General features: G+C 43.9%; 1 protein-coding gene across 1 annotated transcript in view; it reads left to right on the forward strand.

The window, feature by feature from the left end:
• LOC144770636 (podocan-like) overlaps positions 1 to 22,278 on the forward strand; it is a 77,027-nt gene that overhangs the window by 53,446 nt on the left and 1,303 nt on the right. The gene's annotated exons all lie outside the window — the stretch shown is intronic.

Raw genomic sequence — 22,278 nt, forward strand, 5'->3', positions numbered from 1 at the left:
TGTATTGATGATATGTAATTGTGAAGTGTAGTCCATACATGTCTTGTGAGCTCCTAAAAAGAATAATAATGGAAAACAACGAATAATTGAATGATGTAGACAATCTTATTCATGATTTTAGTCTGAGTCTGCTTAAATAGTTGGCATCCCAATAAATTGTCAGCTGGATATTTAGTTTATTAGCTTTCTAAAAGTGGCATTTTCAAAATCGTAACTTAAAATCTGACTTTAACATTAAAGAGGATCTTTAATTACAATTTATCAGACATTGCCATCTCGGTTTTTTAGAGCTACCCTTGGGTGACTTATATGTATTAAAAAGGAAGGTTTGGACCTGGCAAAACATTTATTTTGCCAGGTCAAAATGGCAGTTTAAAACTGCACACACAAACTGCAATGGAAGGCTTGAAACATGTTTAAAGCCGCTACTGAGGTGGCTGGCACAATCAGTGCTGAAGGCCGACTAGGAACTTTTAATTTACAGGCCATGGGTACATGTACTACCACTTTACTAGGGACTTACATGTAGATTAAATATACCAATTGGGTGTAAGCCAAAGGTAAGATGTTTAAAGGAGAGAGCAGAAGCACTTTAGCACTAGTTAGCAGTAGTAAGGTGTGCAGAGTTCGAAAGCCAGCAATAACAAAGGCAACATAAACAAGAGGCGGAAAATTCTGGGAGAAATCAGGAGACTTGAGCACGGGTGCCATCCACATGCCCTTTTTCAGGGTGTCAAAAGCAGTCTGACATGCCTCCCTTCGGATCACCTCTTTGGGCTGCTTCTTAGAAGTCAGCTCTGTCGAAGGAGCAGAAATGATGCCAAACCCCTTGACAAATCTCCTGTAGTGCCGGGTGTGGCCCGGGAAGGCTCTCACCTCTTCCTGGGTCTTGGGGGTTCCCAAGCCAGTATGGTCTGAATTTTGACTTGGGGAGACTGCACTGTACCTCCTCCAACTTGGTGTCCTAAGTAGACCACTGCCCTACCTTGCACTTACTGGCCTTGATAGTCTCTGCAGACACTGAAGCACTTCTCTGAGGTACAGATGGTCCTACCACCTAAACTTAAAGACCACAATTTCATCTAGGTAGGCGGACATGAAGTTCTCCAACCCAAAAAAGACCTGATTGACCAACCTCTGGAATGTGTCTGGGGCATTCTTTAACCCATAGGGCATTGCCTGAAACTGGAAATGGCCTTCTGGGGTAGAGAATGTCAGCCTCTCTTTGGTCTCCTCAGTTAAGGCAATCTGTCAGTATTCAGATCAAACGTGCTGAGGAACTTAGTAACTCGCAATCGATCAATGAGCTTGTCAGCTTAGGGGTTGGTTGTGCATCAGTGTTAGTGATTGCACTGAGTCCCGATAATCCACGCAGACCCTGAGTTCAGGGATGGTACCTGAAGGGGCAGCCTTTGGAGACTAGCACCACTTGGCTGGGACAGGAGCTGTTTGTTTTGAGGGTTCAATTACCTCTACCTTCAGCACTTTAGTGACTTTCTCCTTTCTGATGGCTCTCACGTTGTCAGATAGCCTGTAGATATTTTTCTCCACATGCATACTGTCCCCAGAGACAATACCATGGGTATAGCATGTATTGAGCCCTGGGGTTAGCGAGAAGAGATAGGTGAACTGCCCTAACCCCTGCCGATAGCCCCTCTGTTTCTCTAGGGTCAGGGTAGCGGAGAGGTTGACACACTCCACTGACCCAATCTGCTCCTTGGAAGGAAAGAGGTCGGGAGAGTCAGGTGACATGCCAAAACCATTAAGGGGTTCCTGGGTGCCTTGAGGTCCATCAGATAGGTAACAGCTCTCTTATGTTCTTTGAACTCAGGGGGCCCAGACCATTGGTCTTGCAGGGCCCTAGGCTCCAGAGGATCCATCACCTACACCTTTCACCATGCTGAAACTCAACCAGATGGCCTTCTGGTCATACCACTGTTTCATAAGATCCTGGTTGGCTTCCACATTCTCTGTCTCCTTCTTCCAGAAGTGCTTCATGTGGGTGCAGAGGGCTAGTATGTAGCTGACCACAGGGGCTTTCTTTGGATCTTGCTCCCAACCCTCCTTCACCAGACTGAGATTCCCTTTGACAGGGTGTCCATACAAAAGTTAAAAGGGGCTGAATCTAACCTCCTTCTGTGGTACCTCCCTGTATGAAAGCAACAGGCAAGGCAGAAGAACATCCAAATTCTGCCTCAAGGGCTCTGACAGGCCCATTATCATGCCTTTAAGGGTCTTGTTTGGAGATGGTAGGGTGTGGAGATCTTGTATGTCACCTCACACCCGTCCCTGATGGACTGCATATACGCTGACATCAAGTTGGTACCACATTTAGACACTACCTTCTTGGGCAGTCCCATGCGGGTAAATACCTTCATCAGTGCCCTAGTAGGCAAGAAGAGGGCACTCCTTTTGCTCTCAGTAGCCCTGGTGGGACCTTCTTCCTTCTGCTAATTGGTCAGTTCAGGTCTCCCATTGCAGCAATGTACACCCCTTTAGGCTCCGGGGCATTGACCTGAGGCTTAGTCTCCTCCCGGACTGTTGGCATTTCAGCAGGGGGTTTCCCACACCCTTTGCTCTTTCTCTTTTTGACAGGCACCTGGGCCATTCATCCAAACTCCAGCTTCGCTTGACGACTCTCTCAGATAGCCATAGACCATATGTTCAGGCACACCCACTCAGGCAACCTCAACATCTACAGGTGGGACCAAAGCTCCACCTCTTTCCAGGTGGTATGCTCAAGGTCAGCAAACAGGTAAGCAAGCAATCCACAGGCAGTGATGGACTCAAAGCTACCTCAAGGAATCTGATACCACCCACCCCAAGTCAAAGGGAACCAGAGGCACTGAAAAGTGACTCTCATGGTTGTCAGCTAACCCAATCTTGTGGACTACATTAGGGGCTACCTGCTATATGGATACCATTCGACACCTAACAGTTGTCATGCTGGCTCTTGTGACTTTCAGAGCCTCCACCCATTTCTCATTGATGGCGCCCAACTGCTTGTATATCTTTGTTTTACTAGGCATATGACCTCAATACTAACTGGGGCATTCTCCTACCCAAGTGCTACCTTAGACAGCCCCGCATGTCTGCCCACCAGTGGGGGGACTGTGCCCTTTTAGGATACTTGGTCCAACCTGTTCACAGCTAAGCACTAAGGGGTGAACTTCCCTGAGGAATTTTGGTCAGGGAGCTTACCCTTTTTCTGTTCAGGTGGGGAGTAGTAATCCTGCCCAGGGTAACTAGAGAAGTCCTTGTTTTCATTTGTATCTCCCCTCCTTCTCCTGGTAGGGACCCTGCACACCCTTGTTGTGACCCTCCTCCCCCAGATGCCTTCGTGTGGAACCTGGCACTGAGCAGGCAATTCGCCTCCTCAGCACGCTGTTTGGGGTCACTGAGCTTTCTATCAATCAAGCCTGCAAAGCAAAGACTGAATATGTGCTCTCTTTCCACCAAAATGTACAGCTCCTGGTAATATTTCACTACACCACCCTTCACACAACCATCTAGTACCGTGCAGAAGGAATCTACACAGTTCCCCAGATCTGATGGCATAGCTTTTGACTGTCCCTAAACTTCTGCCTTTACTTGCAGCACTGAAACAGCCTAGCTGCAAGTGACTGATGACGCGCTGCGGATACTCGACTCGGGGGGGGTCTTGTCTTCTAATCCTCCTTGACCTTTCTGCAGCCTTTGACACTGTCAATCACAACACTCTCCTCAACACTCTTCAACAGAGAATGGGGATGGAGGGCACTGTGCTTAAATGGTTTGCTTCCTTCCTCTCTGATAGATCCCAAATGATCAAAATAGCGAACAGTCTTTCATCTCCTTTGGCGGTAGGTCATGGTGTTACTCAAGGCTCCATACTGGCACCCACTTTGTTCAACCTCTACTTAGAACCACTGGGAAATCTCCTAAGTAAATCCGGGATCCACTATCATCTCTATGCAGACAACACTCAAATCTATCTCAAGGTTGCCTCCACTCACGATCTCTCTATCCTAAGCTCTACTCTCGATTCCATTCAAAACTGGATGTCAACTCATCAACTGATTCTGAATCCCTCCAAAACTGAATTCCTCCTCCTCTCCTCCTCACTCTCTCCTCCCCCAGTTCAATCATGGATAGATCAGATGAATCTACTAAACAATAAACCCATCATTATCGACAGCGCAAAATCCCTTGGTGTCATACTCGACAAAAAACTCAATCTAATCTCCCACATCAATTCTGTTGCAAAGTCTGCTCGATACTAACTGCGCCTTCTTTGGGGAATTTGTCGCTTCTTCCCGGAGCAAGACCTTAAAACCCTAGTCCAATCGCTGGTCCTCTCCAGACTGGACTACTGTAATTCTCTTCTTACTGGCCTCCCCAAATCCCACCTGTCTCCCCTTAAATGTGTTCTCCATTCAGCAGCTTGTTTCATTTATGGGGCTAAAAGAAGGCTTCCCATCGAGGCAAGATCTAGCTACAAGACTGCCTGTATCACCCACAAAGCCTTGCACTCCTCCTCTCCTAGCTACCTGGCGAATAAACTGAAACTCTTTGGAGGCTCTAGACTATCACGTAATGTGGAAAATCTACTGCATGAACCTCCCTCTTTCAAGAAGGAAAGATCGATGGCCCAATCCTTTTCAGGCAACGCGGTGAGAATCTGGAACTCACTCCCGCCTCAGCTCCGGACCACCACCTCCTTACGGGCCTTCAAAACTGACCTCAAGGTTCTCCTCCTTCAAAGACACTTCCAAATATAATGCTCGTCCTCTCTATTATCTGAAGGAGGACCTTCCATTATAGGAAATTCTATTCTCCATGACTATGGAAGTGCCTTCCCAGTGTGTTCTTGTGGTTTGAATGGTGTTGATTGGTCTGCCATCTATTGAAGTATTATACTTCTACCTGTGTCTGGTACTCTTTTGTAACATGCACACGTCACTTTTCTCTTGCAACACACTGTTTGCTACCTCCTTCATTTTGTTTGCTTTAGATACTTGCACAAGTGCCACCATTGCCTAAGTAACGTCTGTTCTTGTGTTTGAGTGTCTGCCATTTATTGAACTATTATCCTTCTACCTGTGTTTGGTACTCTTTTGTAACATGCACACACCGCTTTTCTCTTGTAACACACTGTTTTCTACCTCCTACATTTTGTTAGCTTTAAAAACATGCACAAGTGCCACCATTGCCTACGTAACGTTTGTTCTTGTGCTTGAGTGTCTGCCATCTATTGCAGTACTATACCTCTACTTATACTTTGTACGCCTATGTAACTTGCACACATGTCACTTTTTTCTCCTCCTGTAATGTACTGTTTGCTACCTCTTGTATTTTGTTTGCTCACAATTGTCACTTTTACCTCATGTATCTTAACGTTTGCTTTTGTAATTTGTTCACTTGTCATTTTCTCCTCATGTATCCTTAACGTTCCTATTGTGAAGCGCTCTGACACCTTCGGGTAAAGACCGCGCTATATAAAAATGCAGAAATAAATAAATAAATAAATACATCAAACTAAGTGAGTTTCAAAACTATTGTGATGGTTCACTATCAATTATTTTAAACAACAATGTATTGATTAGAATAAATGCTTAATCCTTCACCTCTATAATGATCCCAATGTTCCGCACTTACGATATAGTGCAGAGATATGTGTCAATTGAGGAAAACCGATTTAAAAACAGGAAAAAATGACAGAAACTCAAGTGTCATGAATGGATTCATAATCCAGAGAAAGTAAATAAATTATGTAATTTGGTTAGACAATAGTAGTTCTCAATATAAAATGTTACATATGGTATATATCACTCTCCTCATGGGCCGGGGCAGGTGCTGCCCTTGCTGGACAAGATAAGAGACCATTCTGGCTAGGGACCCCACCCCCTCCCCTACCCCCCCAAAACTCAGACTGAAGTGAGGGCCTTCCTAGGCTTCACTGGATAATTTTAGAGGTTTGTTAAGGGCTATGGCAGAAATGTTGCTGCCTTAACTGAGCTGACTTCAAAAAAGCAGCCAAAGAAAGAGATATGGACAGATGCCTGCCAGAAAGCTTTGATACCCTCAAGGAGGTCATGTGTACAGTACTTGCACTCAAGGCCCCTGACTTCCCCAAGGAGTTTATAGTGCAGACAGATGCTTCAGAGCATGGTATAGGGGAGGTACTATCAGAGTTAAATGAGGAGTGCCTAGCAGCCTTCTTAAGTAGGAAGTTACTCTCCCCCAGGGGACATAGGTGGAGTGCTATTGAAAGAAAAGCTGATTCTGTTGCCTGTGCATTGAAGACGCTGAGACCATACCTATTTATTAATATAATAATCTTAATAAGGTAGACCACAGGCCCTTCAGATGGGGGATGAGAATGCCAAATTGTTGAGGTGGTCCGTCTTTCTACAGGGAATGGACTTTGTGGCTGAACAACATTCTGGGTCAGACCACTCCAATGCTGATGGTCTAGTGATGAGAGCTCCCTTGAGGGTGGGTAGTTCTCCCTACTTTCAACTGGGGGGGCATATGTTAGACCTGACAGCCCTCAGAGTGATCTTCCCCAAACAGTTTGCCTACTCACCTCCTGTTTGCTGAAATTTGTCTTTGATTGCATTAGGACTCTGTGCATGTTACCACTTCTACCCAGTGCTAAAGTGATTTTGCTCACTCCTTAAAACATCATAAAATTGGCCTACACCTGACTGGTACATTTAATGTACTTGTAAGGCCCTAGAAAAGTGGTATAACATGTACCCAGGGTCTGTATTTTCACTGCTACTAGTGTACCTGCAGCACTTCTTGAACCACCCACTTAGGCAGCCTTTTAAAATGTCTCAAGCCTGCCATTCCAACCTGTGTGCAGTTTTAAACTGCCATTTAAAAACTTTTCCAGGCCTAAACTTGGCTTTTTAATACATATAAGTCACCACTAAGATAGGCTCTAAACAGCCCATGGGGGAGGTTGCAGTGTATTTAAAAAGTTGGACATCTACTTTCAAGTTTTATATTTTCTGGTAGTGAAAAACTCCCAAAGTTGCTTTTTACTGCGGTGAGGACTCACTCTCCCATAGGGCAACATTGGGTTAGATCATTTCATTTAATAAGTGATAACCTTTGTTTGGAAACAGGTAGAAATGCCATGGGTGGTCTCAAAAGAATTGTAATTTACAATCTTTAATGCTAAAGTTGGATTTTACGTCACAATTCTGAAAATGCTACTTCTAGAAAGTTGACATTTTCTTGTCCTACCCATTTGGTGCCTGCAGCCTTTATCCTGGGTCACATGACTGTGAATAGATTGGCAGGCGGGCTTTGTGTATTCTTCCCAGATAGTGAGACAAAGGGGGACTAAGTATCAACAGGATGGGGAACAGCTGTTCCATGTCCCACTTACATTTCAAAGGGGCTGCTTCAGCACACTCACAAAGAACTTGACACTAAACTATTGTCAGCCTGAACCTCTTGAAGCCTGGGCAGGGAGGAAGGAAATTCCAGAACCAGATGTTGAGGGTAGTCTAGATGTTTCTCCCGCTTCAAAGGCTGGCAGCAGATATAAATATTGGACCCTCAGACCAACTCTTCAGTTCACTCTTGGATCTGAGGAGGACCCCCAGAAGGACTGCCTGTGCTTCAGAGGTCTGCCCTGCCCTCTAGAAAGGGAGACTAGTTAGGACAGTATGCGATAGATCCATGACATAGAGTCCTTACTTCTAGATTTATGTTTGTTGTTTTTGAGCATGAAGACTTTCTGTAGTAATGCTCTTTTTCATAGTTGTACTTTGTACTGCTTGATACATCGCATCATAGATGGGAGATGCAACCATGTCTTTGTTGCTTGATCTATATTCTTTCCCACCTATATCTTACTGGGCATGTCTCCTTGTCCTGTAGGCCTCATACCCTTGCCTGTTTCCCCCTACCCACCACACTCATTGGTATTTTTATATTGTTGACTACAACCGGCAATCTTTACTAAGGACTTGGCATAGACAGCCTTGACGTGGACTGAACTGGATCGTGCCTCTATGGACCTGTGGCAGCCATAATCTACTTCTCTTTGCCAATTTGCCAACAGAGAATTTACTTGTTTACCTGCCCAGGTGTGGCTGTTCCTTTCATATAACTGATTGTCTGTAGTCTTTTTTGTTATGGGGCTGTTTATACATAAATAAAGGTTGCCGAGGACTGCCCTGCTGCTTGAGGCCTGCTTTTCACCTTAGAGGACTGCCCTGCTGCTTGAGGTCCCCCTTGCTGCTTGTTCCCAGGACTACCCGAGTGACTCCAAGAACTAGTAGGCTTGCCTCCTTTTCTGAGCTACTAGGACATTAAAAGCTCCAATATGTGAACCTGGCACATGGATCATGCCTGAAGTGAGTCATAGCCTCCAAGTAGTGCTCACCCAGTCCTGGACCATTGAAAGTGGTGCTAAAGGTGTCAAACAACCAAAAACAGAAACTTGGGACTTAAAACATTTTCAACGAAACATTGGTCTGAGAACTCACAGGTGACTGAGACCTACATGCTCGCCGAACTGCCCAAGGTGCATCGCTGGTCAGCCGAACTTTGCGGTAGCCCCTGTTACGTTCCTCTCAGAAACAGCAATTCCTTTTCAGTGCCTCCTCTTCGGAAGGGTATCAGCCTCGAGGGGCACTAGTCGACTACCTGCTGGAGATTTTTGTCTTCTAAAAAAGTGTTTTAGTTCGAACACAGAAATCTTCACTGCGACTTCGTCCAGCAGGTTCCCGACAACGACGTCGCCTCTTCAGACACCGCTTCCTGCCTTTCCTGCTGAACTTTAACTTCTCAGACATTTTCTTCAAACATCTTCTAAGTCAAAATGTAAGCCGAGACCTGTCCCTTTCCTTTTCCACTTAGTTCCATCACGGTTGGCCATAACTTTCAACATTGCCACGGTCTCGCTTTACTAGTTGTTCACGGTTGGCGCTTCGATCTTTTAGGTGCTATTTTTCAATTAAAACTTTAAAAATTCATAACTTCAGTTCTACTGATGGGATTTAATTTGTTGTGGTGTAATTTTGCTTGTTAACATTTTCTCTATCTTTCTAAATTGTTTATTTTTTCTTGTGCTGTGTTTTTACGTTATTGCTGTTTCAGTGCTTCAGAAATACTTAACACCAATTGGTAGCCAGCAAATTAAAATTCCTCCCAATTTGATCCATACCTCGAATGTCATTAGGTGAGTGAAGCGAGTAAGCCCTACCCACTCTATAGGAGGTCCAATATTTATGCCTTCCGTTCGTCTTTAAGCTTTTCCCATATACATCCATCTCTCAATTTTTTCATACTTTCATCCATCCATTCACCATTCCATCCATCCACCCTTTCATTATTAGTTTTTCATCCATCCATCCTTCCACTCACACTGCCAAACATTCATACATCCTTTTTATCCATCCATCCATTCATTCTTCTTCATTCATCCACCAATTCTCCATCTTTTTATCAATGCAGCATTCCATCCTTCCACACCTCCTTCCAGGCGACCACTTATCCATTCACCTATTCATCCAAGCCTTTATCATTCCAGCCACTTTCTTTCCCTCACTCATGCAAATATTGTTTTATCCTTACACTCATCAGTCCATTCATCCTTGCATCTATCCTTTCATCCTTTTTACCCTTCCTTCTTGTCACAGTTTCTTCGTAATTTTCATATGCCCTTCATTTCACTCTTCCTTCCAGGCCTCTCACTTAACCTCTCTCTCTTATTCCCTCTCCTTTCCTCTTCATTTATTTGTTGTTATTAACTTTCCTTGCTTGACCTCTCTTATCAGTGTCCCGTATTTTTTGTATTTTTAAGAGCTTTTATATGCAGAGTTTCTGGCAAGAATGGCTTATAAATAACTGTGAGTTTCAACACCACCCCTGCTTAAGTTGCAAAAGCGGGGGTTCTAGACGCCACTGCTTAACATGTTGCTTCTAAGTTCAGCCTGAATGCTTTTGTTCCAAGCTATCAGAGAAGTACAGATTCATTTATTGATTTTGTAGTTAACCCTGACAGGGATTGTGGTTATTGCTTGAGAAGAGTCCTCACCCCTCCCAACAAAAACCTGATTTCCAACACTTTTCACAACTGTTCCCAAAATGTGATTTTTTTTTTATTAAAGCAACACAATGCAATCTCTTTAGAGGATACACTTAATATAATCTGACAATTCGCAAACAGACTGATAAATCAATAACAATCTTCTTATAATAGTTGATAGCTCTAGGTTCCCCCCCACCCAAGCCTCCATTCACCTACGGTTATATTGTCTCTTGCTCCTGATCCTGTCTGGTAATTGGGCTACATAACATTCCCCGATATCTGATCCACTTCCTCCAAACCTTTGTCCATTTTTGTGGGCATCGCCTGCTCTCATAGATCGCCCTTTCTGCCTGGTTAGAGCAATCTAACTCCTTTTTCGAATCCTTAAAAGTCAGGGCATCTACTGCCCTCCATTTCCTTGCAATATTACGTTTTGCAATTATGAATCTCAATGTTACCCATAGGCGTTCAGTGTTTGTAAGGTTCGAGTCTCCCGAAATGTTTAATAGACACCATCTCTGTGATTTATCCTCCTCCACATTATAAAAGTCCCTCATAGTTGTCTGTATTGTTGCCCAGTAGTGTTGGAGTGGTGGGCACTCCCACAGTAGGTGGAAGAAGGTACCCTCCTGTTCACACTCTCTTGGGCATAATGGTTCCCAAAATATGTTTACCACCTGTGACATTGTCCCCGCATGCCCTCTTTTATGTCTATTACCTAGGTGACTGACTCATGTAAGAGATACCACTGCTAAAGTGCGAGAGATCCTCTGTCAGAGCTTACCAAGTCTCCAAAGATGCCATTGCCTAAGAGTGTGAATCTGCCCAGCACAACTTTTTTTATTTTTTTTCATAAAAAATGTAATTTTTTTTCACGAAGTTGTATATAGCGCGAACTTGAACCGGTATCGGGTAGCAGAGCGCTTTACATAGCACCAGTTGCATTACATGAGGACACGTTCATTTTAATTTTGTTAGGCACCTTTTGAATACCTGCACTTTAGTTTAACCTTTCAACACAGATGCCCAGAACACAGTGTGCCTTGTCAGCTTTTTTAGTCCATTTCCTATATTTTAGTCCCACGTGTGGGTTCCAAAGGTCTTGCCGTGTCCTACAGAATAAAATTGACTTTGGTGTCACTTGCACAGTTTTGGGTACTTAATGGTGGTAAATATACATTTTAAATATTTTTTTTATGGTTACCACATTTAAATGAATAACTACATGCAGTGACAGGTGTTTCGTGTGCCTGGGCATAATGTAAATTAAGCAAGATTAATTCGTGTAATTTCCTGAAATTCACGTTATACTTGTGACATGAAATTCTTGAAGGGAAATTGTGCCTTATTCCAATATGCACCAATGCCACCAAAGCATCTGCTGATTTGATGCAGCTTGGGAGAGTATGTTTTGGTATATACATCTGAGAAGGTAATTATGTTCTAACGTTTCCGCTGTTTAATCTAGATGCTACAAGCAAATACCGACGTAGAGCCAACCGAGACATTTTAAATTCTAGTCAAATTTACCCTTATGTTAGAAAAGGAAGTTCTTTAAAAGATAGTTTTACAGGTCTGAAATCTTGAGTGATAGTTAATAGCCCAGCAGCAACTATAAGATATTGACATTTGTGAGACCCATGAGATTACTCACAGTGAGAAGCTATTTGGCTTTTTTGAGTGAGCCACACAGGTCCTTAAGTATGAACCCTGCCTTTAAATCCAAGACTTTGTTGCAATTAATCATACCAGGTTTCACATTTGTTGCTCCATACAATGTGATTCAATGTGAACATTTCTATTTTGTACACAGCGGCAACTACCAAGCTCTGTATCACACTAGTGGATTGTGAAGGAACAGTTGTGTTTGTGTGAAAGTGTTTCAAGAAGGGAGAGGTGAGCTTACCCACACCAACATAACTTTGTTGGAGCACCACCAGTAAGTTATATTGTGCAAATTGCCTTGTGCCTTGACAATCTCTTTAACATTCCTAGTGGGGTCTCCTGGTATAATAGAGAGAAGAAAATTAAAAGAAAAAAGAGATATTGGTTACCTGTTCAGAATCAATGCTAAAAAAAAAAAGAGCCATCTTTTAACAGCCTTGCACATTATTAGGCGTTTTGGAAATATGAAGAATGTATCAGACTCGCAGCTGCCCTAAGAAAAAGGGATTATTTCAAATGTGTTCTAATACGCCTAAACAGCGCACATAAGGTTAAAAATAATATCCCTGCAAACTGAATGAAAATGCCAATCTGCTCAGTCACTCTCTTAAAACGTTCTGTCTTTCAACTGAATACATTGAAGAGGAGTCAGATACTTCTCTGCTCAAGTTGATACCTTCCCTATACCCACCATATTTTACCCAGTCACTAATCTTTCAGGAAAGTTACGAAAACATTCCAGTTTCTAAATCCTTGTGACAGGTAGTGTGCTTTCCTTGTGGAACCACTTTATATCAACAAGTTCAGTAACTATCACCAAATTACAAGCACAGCAAATACCATGGCAGAGAACATGGCAAGTCAAGTTTTGGTTTACAATATGTTTGTGCAGGAAATGATCGTCCTTTGCGTGCTGTAACCCCAGATGTTTGTACTATCTGTTTTTGCTGTTTGTAGAACCAGTAGTTAAGTGCCTGTGCTTCTCCTTTTAACATGGTTCAATTAGTTTAGTCCTATTTGGCATATGTATCTTGCTCTAAGTATGCAGTATATGGTACAATGTTTGCCCAGAGGTGGGAAATTAAATGGTACTAGTGGACTTCAGCACCAATTGTGCCATTCACTACAGTGGCAGTGCAAGCATGGCTTCAGCCCTATCATTGCAGCCTGAATGGAGCAGTGTAAAAATTGCACTTCAAATGGTTAAAACAAACCCTGTGGACAAGTCTAAACCTTCCTTTTATATATTAATAAGTCACCCCTAAGAAGGCCCACAAGGTGTGATGCATTTTATTTAACAATAGGACATGTATAACTTTAATGTAAACATGTCCCTGTAGTGACTAGCACCCAAAAGCTATTTTCGCTGCAGGCAGTCTGTCTGGCTCATAAAGCAACAATGGGAAACAATATGGAATATTAATTTTACTATCTCTAGTTAGGGAACAGCTAAGGATATCATTTAAAAACTCTTTTAAATATTTATTCAAAGTTTAACTCTATGGTAAATTTAGATTTTTTTATAACTATTACGGAAAAGTAACTATTAGAAAATTACCTTTTCCCTGCCTGAAATTCCTGAAGGCTAATTTATATGAGCCTTCCATATTTCACCCAGCTAATGAATGGCCCTGAATGAGGTGTGAAAACTGCTCCCACAGCAGACCTAAAAGCCTGGGTGTGGGGATGTGTTTTGGCTCCTCTGGCAGGATGACAATTTGGTCTGTGCCCAGGAACTTAATTTACTTCAAAGGTGTGACTGTGGATGAGCTCAAGCAATTCTGTAAGGTAAGAGGACTCCCAACCCAAAACTGTACCAAAAAGTTGGAGATGTAGAAAGCTCTGAGGGTCTGGTGGGAAATTCACCAGTCACAAATAACCACAGAGGAGCAGGATGATGAGGATGATCTAGATGGACAAGATCAGGATCCTGATATCAGCTCTGAAACACAACCTTCAGTGGAGGAGGTAAACCAACGCCTGAGTTAGAACTCCCTACCAGAGCAGGAACCAGTGTCTTCTCGCATAGCTTGTCCCCAGAGGAGCTGGTGTACAAGAGGGTAGAGAGGGAATTCAGATTACAGATGGCCTTACACAAAATGGAGGAGAGGAAGTTGGCTCTGGAAGAGAAAGGATTGGCACATGAGGGGAGCCTTAAGGACTGGAACTGAAAGCAAAGCAAGCAGATTCCAGCAGCATTAGTGGCAGTATTCCCTCAGTTTCTGAAGGATACAAGAAGGTCCATACCCAGTTATGTGGTGAGAAATAACATTGATAAATGGGTTACAGCTTATGAGGTGACCGTGAGAGTGCACAAAACTGCAGTGGAGCAATGGGGCGAAGGGTGGGGCTAGAAATTCGGCTTCTGGTTGGCTAAGGTATACAACCAGCCCAGGTAGAATCCACCACTGTAGTCAGGATAAGCAAGATACACAATTAAGATAACCTGTGCTCACCCTCTGACAGCTTGGTGCAGAGCATGCAGGCTTATCAAGAGAGTCAATGTCTAACATATTTGTGCAACACATAGTAACACAATGAACACACCACAAAAAGACGCCACACAGGTTTTAGAAAAATAGCTTAACATATTCTGACCAAATTAAGACCAAAACGACAAACATCACATGTATACTCTTGAAGATGTGCACATTTAAAAATAGCAGATACTCTCAGCTTTCCTCCTAATTGGATGTTCACCGTCCCGATAGGGACTAAGTAATGATTGAATTGCTAATCAAGTAGTGCCTTAACACTTAGTGTTGAGCAAGCTTGTGGCCCGCAATTCAAGACCGGAATTCCCAGGTTGGCCCTACACTCCCTAATTCACAGTGCCTGTTGTGTGGCCAAAGGCGTGCTGCTGTTGGCCCCTCCTTTTGGAATTGTAAGGAAGGGGGGATGAGCTACACTGGGCTGCCCATGAGTGGCCTGTCAGTGGTGTAGTCAGCAGCCACAGCGTTCTAATTCAGGCAGGACAGACTCAGCAGGCTCAATCGGCACACAGTGCAGATGTGTGCAGATGTAGAATACAGTAGCACCCACAGCAATCCTCCTTGAGACTGCGATCTCAGTTGGCACAAAGCACAGATGTGTGCGAGTGTAACGTACAGCGGCAAACATGGCAAACCTCTTTGAAATACGGCGATCTCAGTTGGCACCCAGCGCAGACATTTGCGCATGTAAAATGCTGCAGTCTTCTTGGGAAGGGCAGACACAGCTGTATAACCAGTGCAATACAGCACAGCAATCAGAAAGCAGCAGACCAACATAGCAAAGCAGTTAGTAGAGTGGCAGTCCCTCCTTGCGGCACATCAGTCCTGCTAGGATGTGCAGATGTAGAGCCACAATGTCTGGTTACAGGTCTAGAAATAATCTGTATCTGTTTTCAAGGGGTCAGAGCCCCAGTACTTATCCCCAAAAGTGTCTTTGAAATAGGGGAGACTTTAAAGGAGCCATATAAAGTTCACAAAGCTCCTTTTTAATCCAGCTATGTCTGCCAGACTACTGGTGTGGGGTAATCCGCTCTTTGTGTGTGGAAAGGACTCAATCTATTGAAGTGTACGTGCCCACCCCACCCATTCCTCCCTGCACAAGAAGACTCATCAGAATGCAGATGAATACAGATGCAGTTGGGTGCTCCGTGTTGTGGCTGTCTAGAGGGAATGCACAAATGTCACCCAGCCCAGGCCATCCCAGACGTGTATCAGGCAAATAGAACAGTAAGTGAGGTGGCATGGTGAGCAAAATATGCAATGGATTTAACCCAGATCTGTGACTGAGGGTGAATGCTTGATAATGTTCAGCATTCTGTCCATCCTCTTATTGTGTTGCTATAGTCACTATAAGTGGGAAGTGTATGCCCAGACGTGGGTCCAGTGCTCACTATGCCACTGGATTCAAGCTAGCCTGGCTGATGAGGGGTGATACCCGTAACCTGGTTCAGAGTGGACCTAACCTGGCAGTTCGGGCTGGATTGTTCCCATGGGGAGCAGGGTCAAGACTGGTTTGCATATGGCTGGATCCAAACTGGGGTGGCATGGTGAGCAAAACAAAGATGGATTTAACCCATATTTGTGACTGGGGGTGAATGTTTGACAGTGTTCAGCATTCTGTCCATCCTATTTTTGTATTGCTTATAGAGCAGTAAGTGCAGAGATTTGTCCACTTTCTAAAGGTGGGATTTCTAAAGTACTAAAGTTAAATTCAACATCACCAGTAAGTAGGATTTATCAACACCATTCCAAACATATGAAACATCAAAAATCTACTGCTCTCTGATGAGGAATGACCACTTACAAAGATATAAGGGAATTCCCAATGCTAACCTATGAGAAGGGTAGGCCTCACAGTAGCAAAAAACAAAAAAGGCTGTTTGTCACTACCAGGACATGCAAAACATAACAGTACATGTCCTTCCTTTTACTTACATTTCACCCTGCCCTCAGGGCAACCTAGGGCCTACCTTAGGGATGACATATGTAATAAAAGGGGGTCTAGGTCTTGGCAAGTAGTTTTGGCGCAGCTCCCTCTGGCATCATCTCTTGCTGATAATCTATCCTTGGTTGCTGACAAATCCACGCTTGAGCGGAACTCTGGCCCACCTAGTAACTGCTGTAAGGGTACTACTCTATCGTCCAATTTCCTACAAACTTCAGGTTTCCACCCTTCGTCTTTTACTGGGGCTGCAGAGAAGTACTTAAAAGGGCCTTACCCGGAGGAGAAGTTCGCTGACCTCAAGCAGGATCTCCTGATTTTCAAAGAGATCATTCAGTCCGTTCTACAGTTCTCCATGAAGATGGAGAAGATATGGAATCTACACCCTCCACTTGCGAATGTGTATTGCAACACACCTAGACTATGCAGGGTTGGGGACGAAGAATCCTTTTCCCGATCACCAATTAGTTCAAGGTGGATCTCTAGGCCTCTGTCCAACAATCACTACAGACCTCGTAGGTTTCATCCTCAGCTGTCGTAGGAAGACATCCACGCTCTTGTATTCTCATATAGTAGTTCGAGGTCTGATGCCTCCTCTAACTCCGTTATTAACATCCCCGCTATCATCCCTGAAAGGGAACCCAGGGTTAACTCCAGATCAGTTAATAAGGAAAACCTACTCCAAATAAATTCTACTCATATTGAAGAGATTAACACCTTCCCCCACATTAATGCTTTGCTGCTCAACTGCAGTTCTGCGGTGAAACATGCTGCCGACATTTCAGCACTCATCTTAGCACAAGATTTGGACTTATTGATTCTCACCGAAACTTGGCTCAACAATACCTCCTCCCCGGTTCTGGACATTTTAGTACCACCTGATTATGTCATTATCCGAGGTGATCACCCAGGAAAATCGGGGGGGGGGGGGGGCATTGCCTGCATTCATCACTCCAGCCTGACTGTAAAGCAATCTCAGAAGGCTCCGCCACCTTCCTGTGAACCACTTATGACAGAAATTTGGAATAAGGGCAAGACTGTCTGTGTACTCCATACAATTTACAATCCTCCTGGTGACAATTTGATCTTCCTAGAGCAAATCATGAAGCTCATTAGCTCATGCTCTGATCAACCATACCATTTCTTCCTTGGAGACTTTAACCTCCACTGAAATCACACCAATGATCTTTCAGTCAGCTCCTTGAAGACTTTCCTCTCTGCTCTCAACTTCTCTCAGATCTGTAAGGATCCCACCCACATCAAAGATGCCACCCTGGACCTCATTATTGCTAGAGACAATCTCATTCAAATGAAGGACATCCTACATTGTGACTGGTCGGACCATCATCAAATTGCCTTCCACATACTGGAAAAGTCACCTAGCAGAACGGGACAACCTCTTAAACTAAACAATTGACTCACAACATGAGAGACGTAATCATCAACGCTCTTACTTCCATCACCATGAATAGTCGTGGGCCTTCACCTAACATGACTAACCTGGATGATCTTTCTGACCATTTTATTAGCATTATGACTAATAACTTTGACTCTATTGTGCCGAAACAACTTAAAAGTATTCCCCTTAAACAATCCAAGCCTTGGTTTAATGGTTCCCTAAATGATGAACCACGTAAACTTAGGCTTTTAGAGAGGTCTTGGAGAAATGAACCTTCTACCACCAGCCTCTCTCAGCTAAGGAAAATGAGAAGTGCATACAATAAAAAAATCTGCATTGCCAAAACTGACCATTTCAGAGTACAACTGGACTACGCCACAAACAGACCAAAGATGCTTTTTGAAATCATCAAACAGCAAGCAAACTACATTTCCAAGCCAAACCTGTCCTCCGCAACTCCACTTCCTAGCGGGGAGGAATTCACAGTGCACTTCTCAGAAAAAAGTAGGAAAATCGAACTGGAGCTCCTATGTAGCATTCCCATGGTGCCGCCCCTACTCCTCACCTCATCTCCAGAGAAGCGGGTGGTCCCCTAGGTGGTCTACTGTTCTTTCAGATGTTCTCCCAAAAATTACGCCTCTTGGAATTCCTTTATCCTGTCAGATCACACAGAATTACTCCACGAGATGGCAACTCTAAAACCGCCAATCACTTCAATGATCCACTTCCTGCTAAATTATTTAAAGATCTCAACTTGGCCATTCTACCTCTTTGTTCGCGGATTATTCATGAATCCCTTTTGCAGGGAAACATCCCTGATTGCCTCAAAATTGGACAAGTCACTCCCATCCCCAAGAAGCCTAACTCAGATTTATCTGATCCCAACAACTTCAGACCTATCACTAGCATCATGACGTTAGCCAAACTTCTCGAGAAATGTGTCAACAGGCAGCTCTGCAACTATATAGAGAAATTTCACCTACTGGACCTCTATCAATCCGGTTTCAGAGCAGGGCATAGTATGGAAACTGCTCTAACCCACATTGTGGATGACGCACTGAAATCCCTGGTTCAGAATGTCCCTTGTCTTCTAATCCTTTTGGACCTGTCTTCTGCTTTCGACACCATCAAACAAAAAACCTTGATTAATCTTCTACAACGGAGGATGGGTTTAGCTGGACCGGTCCTATAGTGGTTTACCTCTTTCTTACACAATTGCACTCAAAGGATTAAGCTCAACCAGTCCCTTGTTTCCAGTACCCAGGTCAGGATTGGAGTTCCGCAAGGATCCACACTCTCACACCTGCTCTTCAACCTCTTTATGGAACCTCTTACTGTCATTCTGAACCAGTCTAACATTCTTTACCACATGTATGTGGATGACACACAACTTTACTTGAAGATCTCCTCTCTAGATGACATTAACATTCTAAATGAAGCTCTTTCGCAAACTGAACAATGGTTAGCCCAGAATCATCTGTTGTTGAACACCCTCAACACTGAATTCCTGCTGATTGCCCCCACAATCACTCTGCACTGGACTGGCTAAAGCAACTCACAGCCCTTAACTGCACCCCTCTCGTGGTTGATTCTCCTAAATCGTGAGGCATTACCTTAGACAAGCTACTTAACATGCAAGCTCACATCAATGCCACTATTAGGGGTGCCAACTTTCATCTTAACACCCTCAAGAAAATCAAACCTTCCCTTCAGACCGAAGACTTACCACCTGCAGTACAATCCTTGGTGATCTCACATCTTGAATTTGGTCTGGTGACCCTTGTGGGGCTTCCTAAATCCAGCTTGGCCCCTCTCAGAGCCACTCTCAACGCATCGGCCAGGCTCATCACAGGCTCCAAAAAACACAAACACATTACACCTGACCTTGTGCAGCTTAATTGGCTATCTATTGAAGCGAGGATTCACTTTAAAATAGCTTGCCTCATGCATAAAGCCTTGCATTACAATAATCTGGCCTATCTTGCGAACCAGCTCGTTCTTTCTGGCTTTAATCGGAACTTAAGAAGTACATCCACACTTCTCTTGAAACCACCCAAATTCTCCAGTCTGGCACCTAGAATTTGGAACGCTCTTACTTCAGAGTAGAGAGCCAATCTTTCCACTGCCTATTTTAAGAAACAGGACAAATCGATTTTCCTGAGTGTTCATTAACTACATCATCGTGTTACCTTTTACATGTCCCCTTGCTGACAGACCTGACATTTCTCCAAACTTTTTGTTCTGCATTTATTTTAGGTTTGGTTGTTCATTGTTATTTTACCAGAGGGCCCTCACCCTTCAGGTGTGTCAATTATTGTATTATGTTGTGTTAAGTTCACGTGGCTTGTTTTACTAAATGTTACATGAAATATTTTACACCCTAGGAGAAATGGATCTTGTGTGGCCCACTACCAGTTCCCTGATCTTGTTTGTGTACTCCTTGTGGTGTCACTATACTGACTTCTATTGTATGGAGTTTATTTATGTTTTCGCTGTATGTACAGCGCTCTGATACCTGCAAGGGTCATGTTCGCGCTTTATAAAACTTTCTAAATAAAAATAAATAAATAGGTCGAAGTGACAGTAAACTGCATACATTTGCACTGCAGTGGCAGGCCTGAGCAAGGTTTCAAAGGCTACTTCTGTCGATGGCACAATCAGTGCTGCAGCCCACTAACAGCATTTAACTTTCAGGTCCTGGGTATATGGTATACCACTTTACAAGGGACTTACAAGTAAATCAACTATGCTAATCAGGTATACACCAATTACACACATGTTTAGGGAAGAAACACATGCACATTAGCATTGATTAGCACTGGTAAAGTGCCCAGAGTCCTAAGGCCAACAAAAAGATGCAGCAAAATGTGGAAGTCCAAAGCAAAAAGATTGGGAGAAGATCATTCTAAGGATGCCAGGACTAACAGGTGTTCTGTGGAAACATATGCCTCCAGTGGGGAGGGACTCTCTTCTGACCCTAGAAGTAGAAGACCAAACCAGGTACACCCCCATGAAAACCATTCTTCTAGCTACATTTTAGCTGACCCATGAAAGTATGACAACAGGTTCAGGGACAACCACAATCTCCCCAATCAGTCTTGAGTGGATGTCTTGAACTACTCTAAAAAGGCACTAAATGGCTGGGTGAAGGAGAGCAAAGGTAATGATAACAATGGGCTGTACAACTTTACTCTAGGGATAACATGGTCAATATTTGTTTTACAGAGCTGCACCAGCACTGACTCCAGGAAGCTTTCTGAGGATGCAGACCTCTGGGATGGCACCGGAGTGTCCAAAAAAGTCACCTGGGGGAGATTCCCAAAAGAGAAGTCAGGTTTCCCACCGGAGGAAAGAGGGGGGAGAATAACTTAAAAACAAAAAGTTCTACAAAAAAAAAAATCCCATGGAAACAGTGGTAGCCAGTCACAATCTGTACTAAAGAAGAAGGGGTTCTTTGATAAACAGACAAGACGGTTTGTCCCCTAATGTACTGAGTGTACACATATGGGCACGCCAGGGGAGATACTCAATGTCCCAAGAAGGCACAACCCTCCACCAGTGGGCAGACACCTGAGTTAGCGATCATAGCGTTTGGGGAAGAGGTGGTCCCAGCTAGCTTTGAGGAGCAGACAGGGAATATCCTAGTGCCCCTGGGGGGTGGAGGGTAGGGCATAGTGCCAAAATCCGAGAAGCCTGCAAGTACTTTCAATCATAGGCAGTGAGTCCCTGTGAATGGTTGAAGGCTCTTAGGGAAACAGGAGCCAGCATGACTTCTGTAAGGTGTCAGTGGTGTCGTCAGAGCAGGTCCTCCCTAACACATTCCACCGAGTCATAGTCGCAGACAGCCATGAGAGTAATCTACCCGTAGCTCTGGTCCCGTTTGAGTGGGCGAGGGGTTGTGTCAAGTTCTCTAAAAGAAGAATAGTAGCTGCGTGCCCTACCATGCCTGTAGATTGTCTGTTAGGCAACGGCCTGAAGCATACTATTTGGAAGGAGGAAGAGCTCAGTTGACACCTGGAGATGTTGGGATCGCCTGAGTAGGAGTGTATGAATAATGGTCTATGTCATGATGCATGAACGACAGCATGTGAACGACAGCCACGGCCCGTGGAGGGAGTTTCGGTGGGGAGGAGAGGCGGGGCGGGGGAGGGGGAGGGTGGGGGGTGCTAAAAACCGGAGTATGGATAATTGAAGGTAAGTAAACAATTTAATAAATAAAACGAATTTCGTAGTTCACCCTGCATCACATTTTGCGATGCAGGGCGCGCTACGAAATTCATTTTTGTTATTAAATTGTTTACTTACCTTCAATTATCCATACTCCGGTTTTTAACACCCCCCACCCTGCCCCTCCCCCATCCTGCCTCTCTGCCCCACCGAAACTCCATCCACGGGCCGCGGCTGGTGAACGAACAGTATGTAGATTTGGAAACTCTTTTCCATACCTGAAGAACAGCAAGAATGTCAGAAAAACATTCCAATTAGGCACTGTTCAGCGCAATAGGTAAGTACACTCACCACAATCGGTCTAGTAAAAAAAAAAGAATGCTGCTACCACACTGACTATTCACATGCAAGCAACATTCACTTGATTGTCTCATATGAGACACTGTCTGAGCAGAACTGTGCTCGATTTACAGTTTTATTATAGAGCAAAAATGTTCATATTTTCAGTTTGCAGCAAAATGAAGCATTTAACAGTTTTATGAGCTATGCGATGTTCATTATATGATCAAGAACGTAA

This window comes from Lissotriton helveticus, chromosome 1_1, assembly GCF_964261635.1.
Source record: "Lissotriton helveticus chromosome 1_1, aLisHel1.1, whole genome shotgun sequence".
Lineage (NCBI taxonomy): Eukaryota > Metazoa > Chordata > Amphibia > Caudata > Salamandridae > Lissotriton > Lissotriton helveticus.